Below are 6,547 nucleotides of genomic sequence, written 5' to 3'. Positions count from 1 at the left end.
ATGGCAGACTCCGCCACTAACATTAAAAAAAGCTATCTGGAGCGATAATCACTGCATGTAAAAACATTAAGGGTAGGGCAGAAAAGAACCATAATTGACCATAATTATCATTAAAATCAGAGTTTGATTTTACAAAGATCTTTAAGAATATAACTTTAAATACGGTTTCTGTAATAATATAAAACTATATACTTAAAATTAGCTCAATTCTAAAATAATGATACCGTATGAACTCGTGTCCACTTTTAGCTTTTTTTTTAAGATATGTGGTTTATAGCTTTAAAGCTTTAGGTATTAGCCAGTACCTCATCAGAGTAACAAGTTTATATCAGATTTGGTGTTGGCAGTCAGTTTAATCCTTGGCATGAAAGAAAATTCATCTGACATTTTTATGATAGATATTAACAATTATGCTATTGTTATTGTGGTCATACAGTAAGAAAAAAATACTTAACTTCAGATGCATTAAGGTGGTGAGGGACTCAAATCACATAATTTTGTGGTATCCCCAGTCCTAGTGTGTACGTGCTTTGTGGGACAAAAAGCAGGAGTCAGGCAGGTGGGGGAACAGCAGCTCTGGTGTCAACTGAAAATACCTTAAGATCTAACGCAGGGACCCTCCAGTGCATACTAGTGCAGGACGTCCAGTGATACATACGGAAATACTTCTGCCCAGAGACAAATAAGAGGGTGTGAGAGAGAGAGAGTGTGTGTGTGTTGTGTTGTGGTGTGTGTTGTGTGGTGTGTGTGTGTGTGTGAGATAGTTTTCATGTCTGGGCATGTCTGCTCCCAGCCTGCTACTGGAGACATTGGACCCTGGTAACAGAGCTCTCAGGAAAAGATCATCACCATCTAAATACACATCCAGCCACCCACAAAGACGTTTACATCCATCTGGTCTTGAACTGGACACTCGGAGGATAGCAACGACAACAATAACACAACAAAAATCTGTCCATATTAGCAATAATGACGAACAAACAGTGAATCATAACGCCTTCGCTCGCCCACCCAATCTCTGTACCTTAAAGCCAAATCACACCTAAACCTTGCCTATCTCAGCCATCCACCCCCCATTACACACACAAACAGCTGTTCACTATCATTATCCTCTCCATCTATGTCATTCACCCCCCCAACCCCCCCCATTTCCCCCCATTCGCCCGTTCCATTTCTCTCTCTTTCAATGCATTGGTAAACAACCCCCCTCAATTGTCAGCACCCCCCCCCAATTCAAGCACCCCCCCACCCCACCTCCCCCCCCCCCTCTCAGCCCCCAGACCCAACTATCTACTTTTTTTGCTAACCCAAACACACACACACACACACAAACAAACAGACCCTTGCACAAAAACACACACACACACTCACCCCTAGATGCACATGCAACATAAACATCCAGGCAATGCCCCTGCCCCCTCCCCGACTCGGAGGAATGCGGGGACCAGCTGGTGGGGAAAATAAAAAATGAAGAAGCATACCAAAACAGGAAATGCATCAGCAGGGGCCTATCACAGGGCTTTATCAGGCCAGTGGCAGCCCCACTGAGAACCTGGGTGGCGCCGCATGCTGATTGGCTGATCAAAGTGGCAGCTGTGTCATTACAGGTCAGGAGGTCAGGGGTAATCAAGAAAGGTTACGAGCATGTGCACTCGTGCATGTGTGTGTGCACGTTGGTATGCGTGTGTGTGTGTGTGTGTGTGTGTGTGTGTGTGTTGCCATGGCTGTCTAAATAAAGGGAACCTGGAGGAAATGTGAGAGGAAATGAGGGTGATGAGGTAAGATGCTGCAGAGAGAGATAAAGTAAGAATCAATTGAAAACGACAAAAGGGAAGATGGAGAAAGAGATGTAGAGACAGAAAGAAAGAGAGAATGACATCTCCAGATTTGTGTATTCATCCAGCTGAACTGTGCTTTTCATTTGTTGTACATTCGATCTTCTGTAGATTTGCTTATCTCGCTCTTGTTTCTCTTCATAAAAATCACCAGTAAAAATGAGCTGTGGCAATACATCTACAGCAGTGTTGTGTCATTAAAGCTCCTATCATCTGAACTGCATAGGGCATAAAGAGTCAAATGTGTGAGAAAGAAACAACTGAACAACACTCTTTAAAAAAAAAAAAAAAAGGGTTGCGTGTGAGATTCCAAACCGGATGGTTAAGACCCTGCTCGGTTCTCTATAATTCATGTTCTCTCTCCACTAAGCTCTTATGAAACCTACACGTACACACATACACTTGCACACACACACAATTTTACTTAGGAGTGAATTTTCCAAATCAGGAGACACATAGGAAGGGGGGGGGGGTGAAGCTTGATTGCCAGGAACCAGGGTACTTGCAGATGTTTGCACACACACATATACAGTATGTACACACACTAATTAGTGTATCTGCCTATTCCTTCCATCCAGAGATTTATACGCCTAGAGTGCTGACAGATACATTTAAGTGAAAGTAAGCCGCATGACTCAGGATAAAAGGAGAATCATGACTTTCTCACTTTGAACTGATACTACAATTTCCTCTCCCAATTCTCTGTAAAAACATTTGATAAAAATGTTGCCTCTGTAATATCAGCGTGGCTGTAAGTACACACTAGGCATGATGATGTCATAGTGAGGGGTCGAATAAGACTCTCAAGATGTTTGTGCAGTTAGAGAGCGAGAGATTTTCTGGCCTTGATACCTCCATCAAATTGGACTTGTGATTGTATAAATCTGTGGTGTTTCACTGCGGATCACAACCGTGCTTTCAGTGCGCAGTACGTGCTTTTTATCGTCATCACCGTCTTTCGAGCCATTAGAGACATAGTCATATTTAGCTGTTGGTTCAACTGTTACTTTACATTAATGAAACACCACACCTAAGGGCACACTGTGTGAGCATCTTCTAACAGTGCGATGTGCTTCCTGTGACTCATCATCTACTTGTGTTTGTGCATTTTATTTATATTATATAATATTACTGATGTCCAGAGTGGTTTGTCAAAATTAACAAGACAAAGTTATTTGAAAATAACCCTGGCTATTTGTACATCATAATTGTTTTTAACTAAACATACCCACAAGTAAGAACATAAGGGGAGGCTTTTGCTGGGAAGAGTTTAAATTTAGTTCACATATTTTCCACTTATTTTCAACTTATTTTCACTGGTGTGCTTGCTTTGAATTATACTGAGATTTACTGTATTTACGGTATTCTATGCAACTGGAAAGCAGCCTAGCATACAGGATTACACTGTCATGTAAGAATAACTAGTGGTATGAATTAACATGGTAATCTTCATTTGATGAATTATCCAGCCCTATGTGAAAAGGAAAAATGAGACAGACAGAGGAAAAGAGAGCACTGGGGGAAAAGTGGCAGAAGTTAAAAATGTTAATTGGCGTGATAAGCAAGGGTGAGGCAGCACAGGGAAGGGAAGGAAGCAGACCGGCAGACAGACAGACAAGGCTGTGTGAGGAAAGCCTGTGTTTGCGTGACAAGGTGGAAAGGAGGAAGAGGGAGGGAAGGAGAGCGGGAGCCATCATGATCCAAATAGTTGAAAATAATAAAATTCCACACAGATAAGCAAGATTTCCCCCTCGGCCCAACTGCCTGATTCAGCACCTCCAGCTCCAGAGAGCCGAGGCTCAGAGCGGAGAACAGGAACAAGGGGGGGGGATCACAGGGGTTTGCAGACCCCATCCTGTACCCTTCTCTGCAACCCCCACCTCAGCCTAGCCAGATACACACACTCACATAAATCCACACAACCCTAGTGGGTCTATTGTTAAGAAACAAGGAGTCAATAACAGATAGGAGATGAAGGAAGGCAAGTGAGAGAAGCTGTGCAGCAAAACGTTGCCATCTAGTGTCAGTCAAACAGAGAGTAGAGCCAGACTTGGCCACAGCTTCCCTCTCATAATCACTCTCAATACAGCTGTTTCTTTCTCTCTCCCTCCTTTTCAGCTGTGTCACAACTCCTCCATGTTTGCCACTCAGTCCCTTTGTTTGTTTGTCTCTCTCTCTCTCTCCCTCCGTCTATCTCTCTCTTTCAGTCACCGTTCTCTTCCACTGTTAGCGATGTCTTCCCCGTGGATCGAGCGGGGGTGGAGAAAGCGACAGAAAGAAACACGGGAAATGAGCAATTTGAATGAAGCTACCACTTATTCTACAACTGTTGGTCCAACCCCATATCTTGTTTTGTTCTGTGGTTGTCGGGTTGGGACATTGCTTTGGGGCACCGAGTAATCTGACTGGTGCAACTGGTTTTCTGCATTGCTGTCAGTGACCAAGACCCTGGAGAGAAACCTTGACACCTTATTTACTACTTTTAAGAAAACTTGGCCACCAGACACACAAACAATAAAAAAAGAGCTGCTAGTGGCGTGTGTGAAAGAGCTTTGCTTTTAATGCATGCAAGTGTCCCTACAAGAATAAAACAAAGAAAAGTGCTAAACAAAAGACAAAATTACCATTTTCCAGAAAAAAAGTATTAGAGAATACATTGATGTGACTTTCAGGCAAAAAATGCTTCCAACAACACTAAAATTGTGTAATATTTTAATGTTATGGAAATAGATACTTTATTACTATTATTGCCACGCAACGGTGTTGGTGGTAACTGGTACAGCATTGTAGCTCAGTTCCAATTTTCCAAATTATTAAAAAAAGGCATTTACGATATCTGTAAATGAGTCTAGGCTGTACTCTACTAGATCGTGACTACTATCAAAATAGTGACAGCATTGGTTTATGTGTAAACAAATCTAGCTGCTCACTTCATGACAAATAAAGGTCGGCATCGTGACAACACCTTAGACCATCTGTGTGCCTGCTCTCCCTTCTGCTGCAAAGTTTTCACTCATCATCTACTTTCACTACTTTTGCCCTTACACAGACTCTGCTCTGACTGTATAAAGTGAGCTTTTGTCTACAGATAAACTCTGTTTAATGGAGCTTGTGTGAGATTTGTGCAACCACACCACGCTAAAAGAAGTTACGATGATGCTTACGGACTCCCAGCGAGCCCAGATAAATGTTGATGCGCATGGACTTCTAATCTCTGTTTCATTTTATTAGGTGTATACACGCTGTCAAACAACAGTTAACTAGTGTGGATTTTTATACTAAATGGCGTCAAGCAGCCCACAGGTGCCTGGACGTGCCATGCGGTGCTCAACACCCAAAGAACACAACCTGCTGCTCCTCCCTTCTGACCTCCTCTGAAAACAACTCCAAGAAAATGTCTGAGATTCCTTCTTACATGGATACATGGTATTTCAATAAAATGATGGAGAACCTTCACTTACCAGCTTGTAAAACAAAATTGGAAAATAAAGTTAAGAATATGTTTCAAATGTAATTTGACAAGTAATTTCCAAACTGTTCCCCTTAAAATACAATGGAGGTACAGTGCAGATTAAATAATAAATAAAATGAAAGTTATTTTTCAAATTTCTGTAAGCAATGTTAAAATACAGCATGTTGTCAGATGAACAATCTGACCAGCCTTAGACAATCTGCTGATTGGACATCGTTTCTTTTATAGCATGCATTTGACATTTACAGCACAATGTGGCACTCAACTGGATCATTCAGAAATGCTGAAACTGGTCAGGCATCCCATTCATATATTCACAGCGTCACCCTCCGGGAGCTTTCAATGTGCACTCTAAGGACTCAGCCCACTGAAGTGCTGCTGCTGGCACCAGCCAGCAAAGCTGGCTTGCAAACTAGCTGCCACTCCAAAGAGAGAAAATAACTCCTCCTCTGACCAAAACCCACCACAGCCTTTTCATTTACATGCCAGGCAAAGCGTACTTTATCGTAAATGTTTGACTGACAATAATGGTGCCGAACAATGACTGAAAACATTCAAAACTGACTATAATTTCAGGAGTGGAGCGCTTTTTCTTTTATGAAAAGTACCAACTTGGGTTTACGAAGGTTTCAAATGCAAGCAAGGTTTAACTGGAAATGGTGGCAAGGTGCACTTTAGCTGTGAGATGGGCCAAGAGAATTTAATGAGGGTAAACCACAGGGTCTGACATGTATTATGAACAAGATCGGATTCAAAAAAGCCATGTCTACCAGGAAAATTCAAGTCAACTTTAAATGAGGATTTGCTGAACAAATACTACAGGTTTTCCTGATAATAAAGGTGATGTGACTTGCAAGTATTCATAAAAACGTGAGGAAAATGTGAACCAGACAAGAAATCTAATTACACCTACTGTACATGAAGTAATGTCTACAACAGAGGTCAAGAAGTGCAATGCAGAATTGGATTTTCCAACATCAGCCCTTTACAGCATCAAATAGATGGAACAGTATAAGTTGACTGCGAAAATCTGAAACAAGTGTTACCCCGAGCGTAGCGACAAGAGTTAGCCCTTTTAGACTCAGCTAGTCCTAGCGGTGCATGAAAGCCGTCTGACTCTATACACACCAGTCCCATTGATGTGCAGCCAGACCTAAAAGCAGTCTGATAGACTCAAGATTTTTCATTTTGTACTGCTGTTTTTGTCACCCCACCACCACTAGCAACACACACACACACA

At 42.0% G+C, this 6,547-nt stretch overlaps 1 protein-coding gene across 1 annotated transcript in view; it reads right to left on the bottom strand.

The window, feature by feature from the left end:
• The window catches only part of mrpl23 (mitochondrial ribosomal protein L23), a 31,896-nt gene that overhangs the window by 8,361 nt on the left and 16,988 nt on the right, over positions 1-6,547 (bottom strand). The window lies entirely within an intron of this gene.

This window comes from Morone saxatilis, unplaced genomic scaffold, assembly GCF_004916995.1.
Source record: "Morone saxatilis isolate NCDOM2014 unplaced genomic scaffold, NCSU_SB_2.0 Contig2, whole genome shotgun sequence".
NCBI lineage: Eukaryota > Metazoa > Chordata > Actinopteri > Moronidae > Morone > Morone saxatilis.
Note: the sequence above shows the minus strand (reverse complement) of the source record. Positions and strands in the feature narration are given on the sequence as shown.